The sequence below is a fragment of the Ornithorhynchus anatinus genome, chromosome 7 (assembly GCF_004115215.2).
Source record: "Ornithorhynchus anatinus isolate Pmale09 chromosome 7, mOrnAna1.pri.v4, whole genome shotgun sequence".
Taxonomy (NCBI): Eukaryota; Metazoa; Chordata; class Mammalia; order Monotremata; family Ornithorhynchidae; genus Ornithorhynchus; species Ornithorhynchus anatinus.
Window position 1 is genome coordinate 73,422,459 of NC_041734.1, and position 19,990 is coordinate 73,442,448.

The following is a 19,990-nucleotide window of genomic DNA, read 5'->3' on the forward strand; positions in this document are numbered from 1 at the left end:
AGGTGCAGTGTCGTATAAGAAGCACTTAAAAAAATTCAACAGATACACAACACATGTTCCCCGCTCCAATACAGCTTCCATTCTAATGGTGGGGAAAGACCGGAAATATATACTCGTCAAGTAATCCTAATGAATAGTACGTTGTGCAAATGATTACCCTCATATATTCCCAAGTACTGCCAAAGAAGGGTATACATAAATATGTAAGTGCTAAAGTGGTTAAGTTGAAATATTTAATGTGACTTGGACAGTAAATAAAGACTACTAATTTCAGATTTCTATCCCTGGGGCTCCTTGAATATCCCACCCATTCTTTTTTATTGAAGATAATTCCCATTATTTAATGACTACTTAGTGAAAGGAGACGGGAAGCAGCATGGCCTAGTGAAAACAGTCTAGGCCTGGGAGTCAAGGGACTCGAGTTCTATTGCCGGCTCTGCCACTTGCCTGTTGTATGATCTGGAGCAAGTCATTTAATTTATCTTTACCTCAGTTTCCTTATCTGTAAAATGGTGATGAAATATCCATTCTCTTTTCCTCAAATTGTGAGCCCCACATGGGATGGGTACTATGTTTGATCTGGTTGGATTTTTTTCTACACCAGCATTGCTTTGTGTGCAGTCAGGTGCTTAACAGATACCACAATCATGATTATCATGATTTCACCCAGAAAGCTTAAACCTGTTGCTAATATCTCTGTGACTGAAAAGAGACCCTCCCAATTGAAATGTCAGTCTGCAGAAACATGTCTACTAACTCTGTTGTACTGTACTCTCTCAAGCGCTTAGTACAGTGCTCTGCACAGAGTAAGTGCTCAGTAAACGTGATTGTTTGATAGATTTTTGTCAAAGGAAGCCAGAAAAGAATGACCTCCTTTCCTCCCCCTCTCTCTCCCTTCCTTTTTCTCTCCCTCCCACCCTCCCTCCCTCAGACATCATGATAGCTCATACAAGTAATTCGCCATGCTGAATAACACCCAAACTATTTGTTTAGCTTTAGGCAGTTAATCGTTTTAAAATTCTCAGTTGATTCCCTAATCTCAGGTTCTTCACACCATATAGGGAGACTTTGCTTAAGTATAGTTCTTCAAATAGCTTTATTTATTTTCTTGCAGGCAGGTATTTCATCTCCTTTTCCTAAATCCTTATCTATGTACCTCACCACTCACTTTTCAAATCTGTTCATCCAATTTGTTTTCTCCACTGCTGAAGCAATACCTGCAAGTAACACAAATATTAATAATAATAATTATGGTACTTATTAAGTGCATACTATATGCCAAATACTGTCTAAGCACTGGGGAAGATACAAGTTAATCAGTTTGGACACAGTCCCCATCCCATAGGGGCTCACAGTCTTAATCCCCATTTTACAGATGAGGTAACTGAGGCCCAGAGAAGTGACGTGACTTGCCCAAGGTCACACAGCAGACAATCGGTAGAGATGGGATTAGAACCCAGGTCCTTCTGACTCCCAGGCCCAAGCTCTATCCTCCAAGCCATGCTGCTAATGGAACTTCTCTCATGGAATCTGCTGCTAATATTCATTAAGATCAAATCTTACAAATCTTCAGACCACAGCAGAAATCCACCATCTCCTTTCTTTCAGATTTTTTCAGATGTAATTCATGCAGTAAAGTTTTCCACCTCCTAAAAATGAGAAAAAAATCCCAAGTGCATATAGGGCTTTAGAATCCAAGAAGCAGAGGGCAGGAAGAGAGAGAATTCAGTAGGATTTCAAGTGTGCTTTGCAATTAGGTCATTCAAGGAAACATAAGAAATAGTGACTAACATTATTCTATGAAGGGATTTTGTTTCTTGAAATCTAAGAAGAGAAAACTCAACTAAGACTGTGATTAGCCAAGAAGGTAAAAAATCTGGAGGTCTGGGTTAGGGAGAGTTGAACTTGTTACATGGAAGTTATACTTACTAGTAGTGTTACATTAAATAGGAATCTAGTCATTAACCTAATTAGATTAATATACAAAGTAATATAAAATGAGACTGTTTCTTATGCTGCATCTATCTAGTAATCTCGGGAATTTGGGGGATGTGGGTGGGACCCAATGCCAAAGTACAACCTGCTCAGGAGAAGCAGTGTGTGGCCTAGTGAATAGGGCAAAGGCCTGGGAGTCAGAAAGTTCTGGGTCCTAGTTCCAGCTCCACCATTTGTCTGCTGTGTGACCTTGGCCAAGTCATTTAACTTCTCTGTACCTCAGTTACCTCACCTGGAAAATGGGGATTAAAATTGTGAGCCCTGTGAGGGCCAAACCCATTAGCTTGTAACTACCCCAGGGCTTAGAACAGTGACCGGCACATAGTAAGCACTTAAATACCACTATTATTATTATAGAAAAACCTCAAAAAACACCAGTAAACATAAAGACACCACTGAATGTAATCAAAAGGGCAACCAAGGTGGTCAAAGGAAGTGAGTGGTTTTTTTAGGAAGACAAATTGAAAAGCAGGAACCTGACCGAAGGGGACCTGCCTGAATTCTATCAGAACATGATGGTTGTGAGCAGAGTGAACTTGGAACTGTTGTTCGCAAAGTTTCACAATAGGAAGAGGCAACATTCATTGAAACTCAAAGGGGAAAGGTAGTAAAAACATACAGAAGCAAACACTTCTTCATGCAACATAAAGTATGTGAATTTGTCAGCATAGGAAGTTGTGCGGACAGAAAGTATCAACAGATTCAAGAAGAGTTTAGGTAAATTCTAATCCTAAAACACCCTTAAATTAAGAAAATTTCCAAATTGATTTCTTTTTTGCCTTTGTCCGGTGTATGTATCAACTAAAATTTGTATTCTCCTAATTCCTAAAATATACCACAGTATTTTAATAGGCTTGTTGTTAACTATGTTATGAAATTTGGAAACTTAAGCCAGTCTTTGCTTTTTTTCCCCACTGCCCAGAGATTATGTCATGCTTTCATTCTTCAAGTATATTCAGCCTTGCAAAATACTGCTTGTTCATTCACCCGGGAAAGGATAAAATACTGGCTCTTCAGAGCAAGATTATAGGTTAATCAACAGTTCTTGGCACACAGAAAGTCCTTAACAATGTCATAATTATTATTAATCAATAAATTAATTGTGTTTTTTTAGCCCTTACTGTGTGCCAGGCACCATTCAAGAAGCTTGGGAGAGTACGATACAATAGGTCCACTAATGCTAACCTTCTCAATGTACCTCGATCTTGTCGGTCTCACCACCGACCTCTCGCCCACGTCCTGCTTCTGGCCTGGAATGCACTCCCTCTTCATATCCAGCAGACAATTACTCTCCCCAGCTTCAAAGCCTTGTTGGAGGCATTTCTCCAAGAAGCCTTCCCTGACTAAGCCATCCTTTCCTCTTCTCCCATTCTCTTGCATCACCCTGATTTGTTCCCTTTATTCATTCCCCCTCCCAGCCTCGCAGCACTTATGTACATATCTGTAATTTGATTTATTTATATTAATGTCTGTCTTCTCCTCTAGACTGTAAACTCATTGTGGGCAGGGAATGTACTCTCCCAAGAGCTTAGTATAGTGTTCTGCACAGAGTAAACGCTCAATAAATACAATTGACTGACTAGTTAGGTAGACATAATCCGTGCTCACAAGGAAATTAGAGACTAGAGGAGGAGACAGACATTGAAATAAATAACAGTTGGATATGTACATAAGTGCTGTGGGGTTGGGAATGGAGTGAATTTCAAATCCTTAAAACGTTCAGGCCCAGACTAAGCCCCCCTTTTCCTCTGCTCCTCTACTCCTCCCCAGTATCCCGATCCACTACTTTTATTCTACTCCCCACTCCCCCACCCCACAGCACTTGTGTATATATGTAGATATTTATAATTATAATTCTATTTATTTTTTACTAATGTGTGTATGTGTCTATAATTCTATTTATTGATAATGATGCTACTGGTGCCTGTTGACTTGTTTTGATGTCTGTCTCCCCACTTCTAGACTGTGAGCCCATTTTGGACAGGGATTGTCTCTGTTGCTGAATTGTACTTCCCAACCTTTTAGTACAGTGTTCTGCACACAGTAGGCGCTCAATAAATACAACTGAATGAATGAATGAATATGGAAGGGAGGGCTAATAAGGGGAAGTGAGGTCAAAGTAAAGGGAAGGCCTCTTGGAGAAGTTCTGATTTTAGGAAGGTTTTGAAAGTGGGGAGAGTAGTGTTTTGTCTGGTACGAAGGGAGGGAGCTCCAGGCCAGAGGGAGAATGGGGACAATACGGACAAGATGGAGGTTCACTGAGTAGGTTGGCATCAGAGGAGCCACGTGGTGTGGGTTGGACTGGAGATGTTAGTTAAGATAGGAGGGGGAGGGTCAGTTGATTACCTGGAAGCTGAAAATAAGGAATTTCTGTTTGATGAGGCAGTGGATGGGCAACCACTGGAGGTTCTTGAGGAGCTGTGACATAGAAACAGGATGGTTTTGTAGAAAAATGATCCAGGCAACAGGATAAAGTGTGGACTCAAGTGAGTAGAGACAGGTGACAAGGAGCTCAGCGAGGAGGCTGATGCAGTAATCGAGGTGGGATCAGCAGGGAGGCAGATTGGATGAAGAGGAAAAGGAGGATTCTAGAGATGTTGTGAAGGTAGACCCGACGGGATTTGGTGACAAAAGGAATATATTTTTCCTGAGTGAGAGAGATGTATCAAGGATAATACTAACGATAAAGCCTTGTGAGACAGGGAGTATGGTGGTGTTGTCCAGTTAATCAGTGGTATTTATTGAGAACTACAGTAAGCACTTGGGAGAGTACGTCAGAGTTGGTAGACACGTTCCCTGGCCACAACAAGGTTACAGTGTAGAGGAGGAGACAATATTCACATACATAAATTACTGATAAGTATGTAAGTGCTGTGGGGCTGAGGGAGAAGTGAATATCAAGTGTTTAAAAGCTACAGGGTTAAAGAAGGCTAAAGAAGGAAAGCCTCTTGGAGGATATGTGATTTTAATAAGGTTTTGAAGCTGGGGAAAGTAGTGGTCTGTTGTGAATGGGGAGGGAGTTCAGGGTCAGAAGGGTGAGGTCTATTTACATCAATTAATATCAATTTATGCTACTGATGCCTGTCCACTTGCTTTGTTTTGTTGTCTGTCTCTCCCCTTCTAGACTTTGAGCCCGTTGGGTAGGAATTGTCTCTATTTGTTGCCAAATTGTACTTTCTAAGCACTTAGTACAGTGCACTCTGCACACAGTAAACGTTCAGTAAATACGATTGAATAAATGAATGAATGATTGGGAAAGTAATCTACGCTGATGGTAAAGACAGAGGGAGGATAATAATGGTGGTATTTGCTAAGCGCTTACTATGTGCAAAGCACTGTTCTAAGCACTGGGGGATACAAGGTGATCAGGTTTCCCACGTGGGGCTCACAGTTTTAATCCCCATTTTACAGATGAGGGAACTGAGGCACAGAGAAGTGAAGTGACTTGCCCAAAGTCACACAGCTGGCAAGCGGCGGAGCCGAGATTAGAATCCATGACCTCTGACTCTCAAGCCCAGGCTCTTGCCCCTGAGCCACGCTGCTTATCTAAGATTTGGGGGGAAATGAGTTCTGTTTTGGACATGCTAAGTTTGAGTTATAGGCAGGATGTCCAAGTAGGAATACCCTGAAGGCAGGATGAAGTGCAAGATTGCAGCGAAGGAGAGAGGTCAGGGTTGGAGACATAGATTTAGCAATTATTCACGTCAAGGTAGTGGTTGAAGCCATGGGAGAAATGAGTTCTCCAAGGGTGTAAATGTGGCTGGAGAATAGAAAGGGCCCCAGAACTGAGCCTTGAGGGACTTCAAAAGTTCGGGGGTGGGAGGCAAAGGAAGAGATTGGGAACCCTAGAATTGCTTTTCAAAGATTACATTTCTAACCTCCATTTTCTCATTCATTTCTCTACTGCATAGAAGACAAACTTCAACTTTTAAAAACGTATCTTCAGTCTTTGGCCTGTCCAGCTAATCATTCATCCTTACTTGAACCTCGATCACCGGCAAAATGGGGGAGAAGAGAGGCAGTGTAGTGTAATGGAAAGGGAAGTAGAGTGGCCTAGTGGATAGAGCAGGGGTGTGGGAGTCAGAAGAAGCTGGGTTCTAATCCCAGCTCCACCACTTGTCTGCTGTGTGACCTTAGCCAAGTCACTTCACTTCTCCGAGCCTCAGTTCCCTCACCTGTAAAATAGAAATTAATAATCATTAATAATAATTATGGTATTTGTTAAATGCTTACTATGTGCCAAGCACTGTTCTAAGCACTGGAAGACTGTAAGCCCCATGTGGGACATGGACGGTGTCCTGAGTAGCTTGTATCTACTCCAGCACTTAGTACAGTGTCTGGCACATAGTAAGCACTCCAAGCACTCAGTACAGGGCTCTGCACATAGTAAGCACTCAATAAATACTATTGAATGAATGAACAAACCACCCCCCCCACAAAAAAAAGTATGGATTTGGGAGTCAGAGGGTTTAGGTTCTAGTCCCGACTCTGCAGTTGGCAGCTGTGTGACTTCAGGCAAGTCACTCCACCTCTCCGCACTAATAAGCACTCAATAAATACTATTGAATGAATGAACAAACCACCCTCCCACAAAAAAAGTATGGATTTGGGAGTCAGAGGATTTAGGTTCTAGTCCCGACTCTGCAGTTGGCAGCTGTGTGACTTCAGGCAAGTCACTCCACCTCTCCGCACTATCAGTTTCCTCTTCTTTAAAACAGGGAGCGGCAACTATTACTATCCTGATCTCACAGAGATGTTATGAGGACAAACTGAGCAAAATGTTTTGTAAATAAAAAAAGTTTCTACAAATTCAGGGTATCAGGTTCAGCTGCTGCTCTTGCAGGTGGTGGTATTTAAGAATGCCCAAGCAGATGACTCTTGCTCTGATGCATCCGTAGGGGGATTCCGGGCTACGTAGGACTAGGAATTGCATCCCTTTAGAGTGTGCATCATGGGCTCTCCACCTTCATGCCTCTTCCTCTGTGATGCACCAAGTGTTAAAGCCCACGTATTCCTGCTGGTGATTAGAAGGAACTCCACTGCATCTCCCTGTGCATCTGCTTGACTCCAAGTTTTGAAACTTTCAAACTTAAGGGAAATAATGTATTAATGTTATTTATTTCTAATGCTAAGAATTGTGGTATTTGCAAAACACTTACTATGTGCCAAGCACCACCCCAATCCCTGGGGTAGAGACCATATAATCCTATTTGACACAGTCCTTGTCTTAAACGGGGTTCACAGTCTTACTAGAAGGGAGAACAGTTATCAAATCCCCATTATACAGATGAGGAAACTGAGGGACAGAGAGTTGGGAAGCAGGGTGACCTAGTGGATAGAGCATGGGCCTGGGAGTCAGAATCTTTCTTCTATCCCGTTTGCTGAGTGACCTTGGGTAAGCCACTTCACTGCTCTGTGCCTCAGCTACCTCCTCTGTAAAATGGAGATGAAGACTGTGACCTCCATTTTGGACATAGACTGTGTCCTACCTCATTATCCTGTATTTTACTCCAGAGCTTAGTACAGTGCCTGAACATACCAAGCTTAACAAATACCATAAAAAAACAGTGAAATGACTTCCCCAAGGACACACAGGAGGCATATTTTGGGCAAAGTTGGGTTACAACCTAGGTCCTCTGCCACTCTGGCCCATACTCTTTCCACTAGGCCATACTGCTCCACTCAATAAATATCCTTGATTGATTTATTAATTATTGAGCAATTACTGAACACTAGTAATGACAGCTATTGAATAATTTTGGGGTTAGTTACTCTCTATTATATAGCACAGAAGCAGCGTGGCTCAGTGGAAAGAGCATGGGCTTTGGAGACAGAGGTCATGGGTTCAAATTCTGGCTCGGCCATTTGTCAGCTGTGTGACTTTGGGCAAGTCACTTAACTTCTCAGTGCCTCAGTTACCTCATCTATAAAATGGGGATTAAGACTGTGAGTCCCACGTGGGACAACCTGATTCCCTTGTGTCTACCCCAGCGCTTAGAACAGTGCTCGGCACATAGTAAGCGCTTAACAAATACCAACATTATTATTATTATTCTAGTAGTACTTATGTACATAGCAAGTGCTTAACAAATACCATCATTATTATTAGTAGTAGTACTTCCTCTTCTCTGTAATTTATTTTAGTGTCAATCTCTTCCATTGGATTGTAAACTCCTTGAAGGTAGGGCTCACATCTACTAATTCTACTGGACTCTTTCGAATGCTTCATACAGTGATCGGTACACAATAAGCACTCATTAAATAATATTGATGGATTTTTTAATAGTATTTATCAAATGCTTACTGTGTGCCAGACACTCTTCTAACCACTAGGGTAGATACAAGGTAATGAGGTTGGAGACAGTCCATGTCCCACGTGGGGCTTTATAATCTGAATCCCCATTTTACAGATGAGGTAACTGAGGCACAGAGAAGTGAAGTGACTTGCCCACAGTCACCCAACAGACAAGCGGTAGAGCTGAAATTAGAATCCAGGTCCTTCTGACTCCCAGGCCCAGGCTCTATCCACCAGGCCATGTTGCTTCTCTATTAATATTGAATCACTGTAGAACATGTCCAGAGCCTACCCTGAGAGTAGACTGGGTGGAGACTCTCTCAGTAGGTGCAGAGTTGATGGGCTGGGTGCAGGAGATGTTGGTTGAGTGCATTTGACAAATATAAGAATCACTCATCAGGTGACTGGAAGCTGGGAGTTTACCTAAACCCAGATCTGTTGTCAATGTCAGAACGTCACTGAGAGTTAGGGGAACAGTTGAATAGGCCTTTGAGGGCAGAAATCTACATTTCTGCCTCTGGCATAGGCAAACCTGTCTTTACAAACATGGCCTAGTGGATAGAGCACAGGCCTGGGAGTCAGAAGGTCCTGGGTTCTAATCCAGGTTCCCCACTTTCATTCAATAGCATTTATTGAGCGCTTACTATGTGCAGAGCACTGTACTAAGCGCTTGGAATGAACAAGTCGGCAACAGATAGAGACAGTCCCTGCCGTTTGACGGGCTTACAGTCTAACTTGGGCAACTCACTTCACTTCTCTGTGCCTCACTTACCTCATCTTTAAAATGGCGATTGAGACTATGAACCCCAGGTGGGACTGAAACTGTATCCAACCTGATTCCTTGTATCCACTATAATTGCTTGGCATACAATAAGCGCTTAACCAATACCATCATTATTATTAATGATTTGAGTTAGGAGGTCACCATAAGTAGGACAACACATTTCTCATCCCTCTTCTCTGCCCATTTTTCCTGAGAGCTCAAAAGTTATTGAACATTTCCATCTGGAAGCAGAGAAACAGAAAGGTTTATTTTGGTTTCTGAGACCAAAGAACTCTCTCATTTCTCCTCCTCCCCTAGAGAGCGAGCCCCAAGAGGTTTAGCCGGAGGAATTACCTAGAGGGAAAGACCAAGGAAAGATGTGATCCAGCAACTTGAGCGGCTCACACAGAATTGCTGGGAGCAACATTTGCTTTTTAAAACCAGCCTCCTACTTCGGTCAGTGATCCCACTCCGAAAAGGAATGTGTTCGGTAAAGACGGGCAGAAGTGAGAAAACAAAGTCAGCCTTGAGCTTCAGTTTCCTCGTCTGTGAAATTATTACCGTATTTGTTAAACACCTACTAGGTAACAAGCACTGCTCTAAGCGCTGGGGTTGATGCGAGTTATTCAGGTTGGACCTAGTCCTTTTCCCATATGGAGCTCCCTATCTAAGTAGGAAAAAAAACAGACACTGAATCCTCATTTTACAGATGAGAGAACTGAAGCATGGAGAAGTTCAGTGACTTGCCCAAAGACACAGCAGGCACCTGGCGGAGCTGAGATAGGAGCCCAGGTCCTCTGACTCCGAGGCTTGTGCACTTTCCACTAGTCCACACTGCTTCACAGGGGGATAAAATACCTGTTCTTCTTCCCTTTTAGACAATTAGCCCTGTTAGAGAGTGGAACTGAGTCCAGTCTACCCTATCATCTACTCTAGTGCTTTGTACAGTGCCTGTTACACAATAAGCGTTTAAGATGTGCAACAATTATTATTTAATCCCTGAGGTAAAAAGGGAGAATGTAGAACGTCCTGTGAAAGAATAGGTGAAATTTGGGCCTGAACTGCTGGTCAGCCTTGACGTCACTCCTCCTAAGGGTGGTTTTTCATGGGTTTTCCACCAGACAGTTGAGCTGGCCTGTTCCCTTTCCCGAGTGGAGACAGCACCGGATGCCTTTATGTACAGATGTTTCCCTCCACCTCAGTGTCTGTCACTGAGTCCCATGACTGAAGCTACAGCCATGTCCACGGGAAGCTGAGAAGGAAACCCAATGGCTCTGAACAAGGGGGTCTCAGTTCCCCACAGGAGACCTGCTAGGTGTGGATAGACTCACTGCTCTCATTCATTCATTCGATCATATTTATTGAGAGGTTACTGTGTGCAGAGCACCGTACTAAGCATTTGGAAAGTACAATTCAGCACTCCAGCCTAACCCACAGCCTTCGCCCCTCTAGCTCCAGTTTACTCACTGGGCCCGGATCCCACCTCTTCCCCTTCTCCTCTAACTCCCTCCCCCTCCATATATGCCACCACTCTCTCCACCTTCAAAGCATATATTGAAGTCACATCTCCATCAAGAGAACTTCCCCTACTAAGTCTTCTCCCCTGCTCTCTTTCCCTTCTGTGTCATCAATGCACTTGGATCTATGATCTTTGGGCATTTGATATTAGCCCTACTCTCAACCCCAGAGCACTTCTGTACATATCTTTAAATTATATATTGTAAATTACTTATTTATATGAACGTCTTTCCTCCCTCCTAGACCGTAAACTCATATGGGCAAAGAATGTGTCTGTTAACTCTGTTGTGGGGCAGAGAAGGCCCTTTCTAAAGCCTCTAACAATGTTCATTAAAATCTTACAGGGGAATGGAGGGAGGAGGAATAGAAGGGCCTAGAAGCAGCATGGCCTAGTGGATAAAGCACGGGCCTGCGAGTCAAAAGGACCAGGGTTCTAATTCTGCCTCCGCCACTCGTCTGCTGTGTGACATTGGGCAAGTCACTTAACTTCTCCGTGTCTCTGTAAAATGGAGATAAAGACTGGGGGCCCTATATGGGATAAGGACTGTGTCCAAACCGATTAGCTTAGAACAGCACCGGCACTTAGAACAGTACCCGACACACACTAAGGGCTTAACAAATACCACAATTATTATCATACTTTCCCAAGCGCTTAATACAGTGCTCTGCACATAGTAGGTACTAAATACCATTAATTGATCGATAGGACTTACAGAAATGTTCCAGATGATGTCATTCCCTTGTGCCGCTTGTCTGGTGTAAGGCACAGAACTTCAGGTGCTTCTGGGTGACAGATGGCAGTTTCAAATGCTATTGAAGGGCACTCTATGCTGCACAGATTTAACACGCCTACTGAAGGCAGCTTACACATATAGCGATAGGTCCCAACTTTCCTGTCTTTGTGGGAGCAAATAAGGTCCTTGTGGGCAAGGAACTTACCTCGTGCTTCAGATGCACCTTATCAGGTGTTTAGGCTAATCAGGTGCAAGGCTCACCTAGTGCCCAGTAGATTTCATTATTCCCATCTCAGAATTTAGGTGACTCGGTTGTGAGTCTTATAATAATAATAATGATACTCATTAAGCGTTTACTATGTGCCAAGCTCTGTTCTAAGCTCTGGGGTAGATACAAGTTAATCAGGTCAGAAACAGCCCCTATCCCACATGGGGCTCACACTCTTATCCTCATTTTACAGAGGAGGCAACTGAGGTCCTGAGAAGTTAATTGACTTGCTGAAGATTACACAGCCGACACGGGACGGAGCCAGGGTTAGAACCCAGTTCCTTCTGATTCCAAGGCCCGTGCTCTTCTCTACTAAGTCACACTGCTTCTCTTCACTGTTGGACAAACTAGTTTGGAATTACTTGAACTAAATTAAGCTATTCACTCTCTTTATGGGTTCTAAATAGGTTTCACATTCAAATGAAGGCCTGACATTTAAATCTGACAGACCTTTTCAGTGTGATTTTTTTTTTCCGCAACAGTTACAGACAATTACCCATCTGTAGGAGGGCATATTAATAGATGTAAACTCTATTTTCAAATTTCTTAAGCATGGCCTAATGGAAAGAGTGTGGGATTGGGAGTCAGGAGACTGAGGTTCTAGTCCCAACTCCTCCACTTACCCACTGTGGAACTTGGTGAAAGTCACTTTGGTTCTTGGTGCCTCAGTTTCTTCATCTGTAAAATGTGAGTAAAAAACACTTCATAGATTGTGAACCCTGTGAAGGACAGGAATAGTCCCCAATCTGATCATCTCGTATCTTCCCCAGGGCATAGCAGAGTGCTTGATACATAGTAAAGGCTTAATAAGTAGTCATAATTGTTATTAGAAAACCCGCAGAATGCCTGTAAGATAGGTGGCAGAATATTATTTTCAAGTTATCTAAGAAACTGGGTCGAGAGACGTTAAATGAGTCTCCCAGTCATAGTCTCTCAGTTATACCTGGATAGTATATACTCAGGTTATTTCTAGAGTACTAAAGCACCGATATTTTCTTCTCCTTGAAAGTAGTATTCCTAAAAACCACTTTTGCTTCTTACCTCTGTGTAGACTTCAAAGTCTGGAGGGAAAATTACCCAAGGCACTCGGTCAAGGTGACTGGAAGCTGGAAGGATGGCTGTATCACCAGTATTCTCTGGACGCTTACTATATTTGCGTCCTAGGCCCTTGGAGAGCAAGATATATGATCCCTGCCCTCAAGGACCTTACAATCTACTTATAAAAAAGTGTTCTATAAAGCCATGGCTGTCATAGTAGTTGTGATTTATGGAATTTAATTTCTGTTTATAGTAAATGATTTTCTATTTGAACATTATTTTGGCTTAATATTAATAAACCAAATTCTCCAGAAAATCTAAAATTCCTTTGATTGGTTACTAAACTTCGGGGTGTTTAAACCGATATGAATAGAGGAAAAAAAGTCACTTTCAAAATGAAATTCTTAGAAGTTTTACCTTATGACAAATCAAGGTTTTCAAGAGTTGAGCAATGATTTTTTTCTTCTTTTAGTGAGGAAGAGATAACACCTCATGCAAGAACTAAACTTTAGCAAATTCCAAAATTGGGTGGGTTTTATTTTTATAAGTAGGAACAATCTCAGCCATGTACTGTACTGCTCTATGTATTGCAAATGTTCCTTTTTTTAACTTAGTTTCTGGGCTTCTGGCACATTATATTTTATAACTAAAATGCTTATTCGGTATTGTCATTTCCGGTGCCTTGACTTAAATGAACCGATCGTTCCCTTTACCCAAGAGTTTTGTTTCTTGATGAACATTAAACTGTACAAGTTCATTTTGTTGCTAAGCCAGGTCATTCTAAGAGAGAAGTGAAAGGCTACAAAATTGTAGGAGGACAAGATATCCTCTGCCCATTCTTCACTCCCGTGTTGCCTCTGTTTTTGAGTTCATATCCCCTAAGCACTTTGTTACTCAGCCCAACCCAGAGCACTTATGTTTATCTCCCTACACTCTGTTGCTTTCCCTGTGTGTAATTTATTTTAGTGTCCGTTTCCCCACCCCCACTATATTCTAAGTTCCTCGTATGCAGGGTTCATGCTCACTGACTCTATCGTACTCTCCCAAATGCATAGTACAATACTCTTGCTCATAAAAAACACGCAATAAATACCACTGATTGACTCCCTCTCCCTTGTGACCCCACCTCTGCTGCCCTTCTCATTTCTTCCTTTTTTATTTCATTTTATGGTATTTGTTAAATGCTTACTCTGTGTCAGGCACTGTACTAAGCACTCAGTCTTTAACCCCATTTTACAGATGAGGTAAGTGAGGCCCAGAGAAGTGAAGTGACTTGTCCAAGGTCACATGGCACACGCGTCACAGATCCAGGATGCAAACCCTGGTCTCTTGACTCCCAGGCCTATCTCTATCCCCTAGGCAACAGGATTTCCTTTCTGTTTTAGATGCCCCCTATTTTCTATCAGTGACCCCATTCTAGAGCAAGAATTTCGCAAACCACAGAGCTTCCAGAAAATTTCCAAGAAGGAAGGGAGAAAAGGGGAGGGATCAAGGGATCATTGCCCATTGACAAAAACATGGATCTGGGAATCAGGAGACCTGGGTTCTAATCCCAACTTTGCTACTGGCTTCTTTGGCTTTGGTCAAGTCACTTAACTTCTCTGGGCCTCAGTTTGCTCCTCTATACAATGGGGATAAGATTCTTGCTTTCTCTACCTCATAGATCATGATTCCTGTGGGGAATAAGGGTCCCACCTGATCGGCTCATCTTGTAGCTGCCCCAGTCCTTAGCTCAGTGCTTAGTGCCTGTGTTTAATAAATATCATAATTAATTTTATTTATTATGGTATTTTTTAAGCCTTTACTATGAATAAGCACTGTCCTAAGCACTGGGACACATACAAGTTAATCAAGTTGGACACAGTCCCTGCCCCACATGAGGTTTGCGTCTTAGGAGGAGGGAGTAAAGGTATTGAATCTCCGTTTCACAGGTGAGGAAATTGAAGCACAGAGAAGTGAAGTGACTTGCCCGAGGAGACAGAGCAGACACCTGCCAGAGCCACGATTCGTACCCAGGTCCTCTGACTCTCAGGCCCGTGTTCTTTCTACTAGGCCACGCTGCTTCCCTGCACCAATGCATTCATTCAGGGAATGTGTCTTTTGTTATATCGTACTCTCTGAAGCACTTAGTACAGTGCTTTGCACTCAGTAAGCGCTCAATAAATAAGATTGAGTGAATGGATGAATGTAGCTCACCCTGCTTTTTGTCCTCGACTCAGAAACCCCCGCTGCAAACGGCGTCTGATTTCCTCCTCCACCTCCCATGTCCCGTTGCAGGACTATCCCTTCCACAAGTCCATTTGGACCCATTATCTCGCGGAGCCCTGGTCCTTTCCCACCTGATCGGAGGAAGGGGCTCTCTGGGGTGCTCCACGTGGGGACGTGAGACCAGTTGCTCACATGCCCTTTTCCCCTGGGTCTTCCATTCCCACTCCTTCCCCATGGCAACAAATGCTTTTTGTAAATCTGAGTCATTCGGTTGGGAGTCAGATGGTGATGAAGCTCAATTCAATTCAATCATATTTACTGAGTGCATATTGTATGCAAGGAACTGTACTAAAAGCTTGGGAGAGTTTAGACTGTCAGCTCACTGTGGGCAGGGATTGCCTCTATTGTTGTATAGTACTTTTCTAAGCGCATAGTACAATGCGCTGCACACAGTAGACGCTCAATAAATGCAACTGAATGAATGGAGGGGGAGATAGACATTAATATAAATAAATAAAATTAAAGATATGTACATAAGTGCTGTGGGGCTGGGAGGAGGGAGGAGGGATGAATAAAGGGGGCAAGTCAGGGCAACACAGAAGGGAGTGGGAGAAGAGGAAAGGAAGGCTTAATCTAGGAAGGCCTCTTGGAGATGTGCCTTCAATAAGGCTTTGAAGTGGGGGAGAGTAATTGTCTGTGGGATATGAGGAGAAAGGGTGTTCCAGGCCAGAGGCAGAAAGAGAGAGAGGAGATAAACCCTCTCCCTACCCCTTATAGCACCCAAAGGCATCTGTGTGATTCCACTCATCACTGACGATTTCAAGTTCCCAATTTCCCCCTTAAAATATTTTCAGTCCTACAACTTGGGCATAAGGGCCCTAATTAAAAGGAGACAGCTTTGGCCACAGGCCTATTTCTTTAATGGAGCAAAAAGAATCTGAACATAGCAACTGGGATGTTGAATTGCCCTCTGACTTCTCAGTAACTTATTACATAAGAAAAAAAAATCCAGCCAGTCAGCAAACAACTTATTCACAGGATTGAAGGAAGTCCAAATTGAACTGGCGTGGATAAATCAGTTTCATTGTGAAGCATACAAATGGCTTCTTCTCTCTCCGGCAGCTGGAATATCAGCAGGTCAGGGATCCTACACACTGAGAGCTTCTCAGCTCCATTGCTCCAACATCCATCCGATGAAATGAATAAATCTTCAAGACTCATTTGGTATTAACCAAATAAACTTCCTTTCATAGACCATTATCATGGGATCAGAGTGTCCTTGGGAAGGAATGAATACATAGATGCTCCACTGCAACAGTAGGGGATGATGATCCTGTTATTTTTCAGCAGCCTCCTTCGGTTGACATTTTCTCTTAAGAATGAACACAGATCCAAAATGTTATCTAAACTTGTTACAAATCATGTCAGAAACAAGACCTTAGAGTTGAGTTATTGAGCTTAAGTCAAACTGGATGTGTGAAAAGTTTCTTATCTTTCAACTCAGACATCTATTAAAGAATCCGTGTGTGATTACTGGGGGGACATTTGTATTAATATGTCTACCGGATGAAAAGTATCCAGATGAAGCTGAATGAATGATGTTTTTGTCAAGGTCTGGCTCTGAGCCATGGGAAATGGATTTTTCTCTAGTTTATAGCATTAGAATCTGAAAATGGATGGAAACCTTGGCAGCCAGAAGCACAAGATGATTGTAGTCGCGATCCTAAGAGAGGGGAAGAGAGAAGTTGGCACGATAAAGAAAAGGGAACTCAGGAAAGCCAACTTTATCAGGAGGAACTCAACTGAAAGAGTTTGGGAGGCAAAGAAAAGTTCAAGAAACCCTGGCTACTATTTAAAAGGACACTTCTGCAAGCTCAGAAACAAGCTCTACCAGTTCACAAAGGGAGGGTATGTACCAAGCTGCATCACTGGCTAAATCCAGAACTCTTCAGAGACCTGAGAGCCAATGAATTGTTACAGAAGAGGAAACTAGGCCAGGAGTCTAAAGAGAAATACAAAGGGAATATCAAGGTTATATAGCAACAAGATTAGAATAATGGCTTGAATTTGGACAGCGTGCTTTTTTCCCCCCCATAAAGCTTTTAACATCACTTCTCCTATTTTGCTCACACCATCCCTATGAGGAAGGGAGCTATCATTAACCCCATTTTACCCATGAGTCCCAGACAGGTGCAATGACTACTTTAAGGACACAGAGCAGGCCAAGTGAACAAGGAGGGATTAAACCTGTTTCTTCCAAATCCCGGTCCTGTCCTCTTTCTACTGGACCCTACTGCCTCTCCTCTCACTGTAGGAGAACTGAAGTTAAAAAAAAGCTACCAATGATACTAAAGCATGCATTTCTACTACAGTAGGCAAAAGAGATCATCCATAAAAAATGTTGTCGGGATGGGAAAGTGGGTAAACAGAGAATGGGAGAAAGAAACTTTCAGTGTTGAATTTAATACTTCTTTTTCGACCATATCTATCCTCTAACCTGCCTCACAGTCTTAATCCTCATTTCACAGATGAGGTAACTGAGGCACAGAGAAGTTAAGCAACTTGCTCCACATCACACAGCAGACAAGTGACAGACCTGGGATAAGAATGCAGGTCCTTCTGACTCCGAGATCCATGCACTTTCCACTAGGCCATGCTGCTTCTCAAGAGATTGAGTTGAATTTAAGGATGGTCAACCAGCCTATCCTTAGGACAGAAGCAATGAGGCAGCTGCCTCTTGCCTGGTTTTTTGAGGGGGATTCAGGAGTTTTCTGTATCTAAGGTACAAAGACCCTTCTGCTCCTCTGAAGCACAAGTACTTCCATTGGTTCCCCAGAGGATTAGACATTGCCTGTGTCAGAATGCATCCTAATTACTGGCAGATATCAATCAGAGAATTTGACTCGCTAGGTGAAGGAAGATCAGATGAGGGTGTCCAGGCAAAGCTGTAATCCTGTCTCCCCCTTTTAGACTTTGAGCCCATTGTTGGGCAGGGATTGTCTCTATCTCTTCCCAAATTGTACATTCCAAGTTCTTAGTAGAGTGTTCTACACACAGTATGTACTCAATAAATACAATTGAATGAAGGAATAAATGAAATATCTCTTACCCCTCTTATTGCCAAACAAGCCTGCTGGCTAGGAGAAGCAGCGTGGTTTCATGGATATAGCACGGGCCTGGGAGTCAGAAGAACCTGGGTTCTAATCCCAAAACCAGGGGGTTATGGCGGCAGACATGGCCTCCCCTCACCCGAAGAGCCAGCAGGCAGCATTCTGAGACTCATGGGGATGTGTGAGATCCCTGCCCCTCCCCCCTGCACCATCTGTATCAGATCACATCATATGATTGACAATTAACCCAAAATAGTCAGAGACTGTCTGCAGGAAACAATCAGACAACACCGATCAACAAGTGTGTCACAGATCAACCAAACAGCTGGGTAGAGGACAAATCAGATAAACGCTTCAGGCTCGCCCATATCCAATCATTCACACTTTAGCCAATTCACACCCCTGGGATGAACCCTATCTGGGTACTTAGGGGTCAGGGAGTGCCTTGAATAGATTCATGCTTTTTGAGAATAGTTGGAGTTTTAGGTATCAATTTTCCATTTCAAGAGCATTTAGGGAGGGTTCCTGGTGGAAGCATTCTGGAGGGTAGAAGAGTAAGAACTTTAGACTTTAAGCTTGTTGTGGGCAGGGAATGTATCTGTTTATTGTTGTACTGTACTCTCCCAAGCCCTTAATACAGTGTTCTGCACACAGTAAGTGCTCGATAAATACAACTAAATGAATGAATGATAAAGACAGTGAGCCAGGAGGAGGAAGAAGAGAGTCTTCCCCCTCTCTCTTCCCCCTGGGGCAAAGGGAAATGGTCCAATCCAGAGTGGGATTTGATGAACAGTCGATGGCCAGAAAAGGAAATCTCCCCCTACAGTCCTGGAGCTGAACAATCAATCAATCAATCATATTTATTGAATGTTTAGCATGGTGTTTAGCACAAAGTAAGCACTTAATGAATATTCATTCATTCGATCATATTTATTACACGCTTATCATGTGCAGAGCACTGTACCAAGCCCTTGAGAAAGTACAACACAACAATAAATAAATTCCCTGCCCACAGGGAGTTTACAATAATTATTACCATCATTCCTTTCCAGTCAGTGGCCATCTAGCTCCCTGGGGTAATTCATCCACCTTCCTTTCCTATGCTCTCAAATAAGAATACTACTAATAATAATTGTGGTATTTGTTAAGCACTTATTGTGTGCCAAACACTGTTCTAAGCCTTGGGTTAGAGAGGTTGGACACAATCCCCATCCCATGTGGGGCTCACAGTCTTAATCCCCCATATACTGATGAAGGAATTGAGACACAGAGAAGTGAAGTGACTTGCCCAAGATCATACAGCAGATAAGCTGGAATTAGAACCCAGGTCCTTCTGATTCCCAGGCCCGTGCACTATCCACTAGGCTCAAATCTAGTGGGTCCAAGGCCCCCCATGCTCCACCAGAGGTGCCAGGTGAGCTTAGGTTTACCCCATTGCCTCTCCTCCCAGAGAGTTGGTCTGAAATTGCCACCTCTCCCATCAGCAACTGTACTCACTAGACTTATACACCTGCAGAAACTCACCCATCCGAAGAGAAGGGTGAAAGATGGAGGGGGCAGGGAGGAAGGGGAAGAGTGGCGGGGGGCTCAGGTATGGTAACTATCATTGTGGTATTTGTTAAGCACTTACCAGGTTCGGGCAGTGTACTAAGCACTGGGATCGGTACAAGCAAATCAGGTTTGACATCATCTCTGTTCCACATGGGGCTCACAGTCTTAATCCCCATTTTACAGATGAGGAACCGAGGCGAAGTGAAGTGTCTGGCTCAAAGTCACACAGCAGACAAGTGACGGAGCTGGGATTAGGAGCCAAGTCCTTCTGACTCCTAGGCCTGTGCTCTATCCACTAGACTATGCTGCTTCTTCCTGACCCTTACTAAAAAGGAAGCAGCCACAGCTCTGGCCTCCCACAATGAGTAATGTGGCTCAAACATGGAAAATGGATTCAGGAGTCCCGGTTTCTAACCCAGTTCTTCCCACAACATGGGATTCACTTCCTCTTGGGTCCCTGATCTAGTTAAAATGCAGTATTTGCTTGTAAATGTTTAGACAAAAAGAACC

General features: G+C 43.1%; 1 protein-coding gene and 1 long non-coding RNA gene across 3 annotated transcripts in view; one reads left to right on the forward strand and one right to left on the reverse strand.

Moving 5' to 3' along the window:
* The window catches only part of GPR1 (G protein-coupled receptor 1), a 47,615-nt gene that overhangs the window by 2,814 nt on the left and 24,811 nt on the right, over positions 1-19,990 (forward strand). The gene's annotated exons all lie outside the window — the stretch shown is intronic.
* LOC120638519 lies at positions 15,717-18,073 on the reverse strand. Its single transcript, XR_005660213.1, has 2 exons — positions 17,929-18,073; positions 15,717-16,191 (listed from the first exon to the last, which is right to left on the reverse strand). It is a non-coding gene; the product is annotated as an uncharacterized LOC120638519 (long non-coding RNA).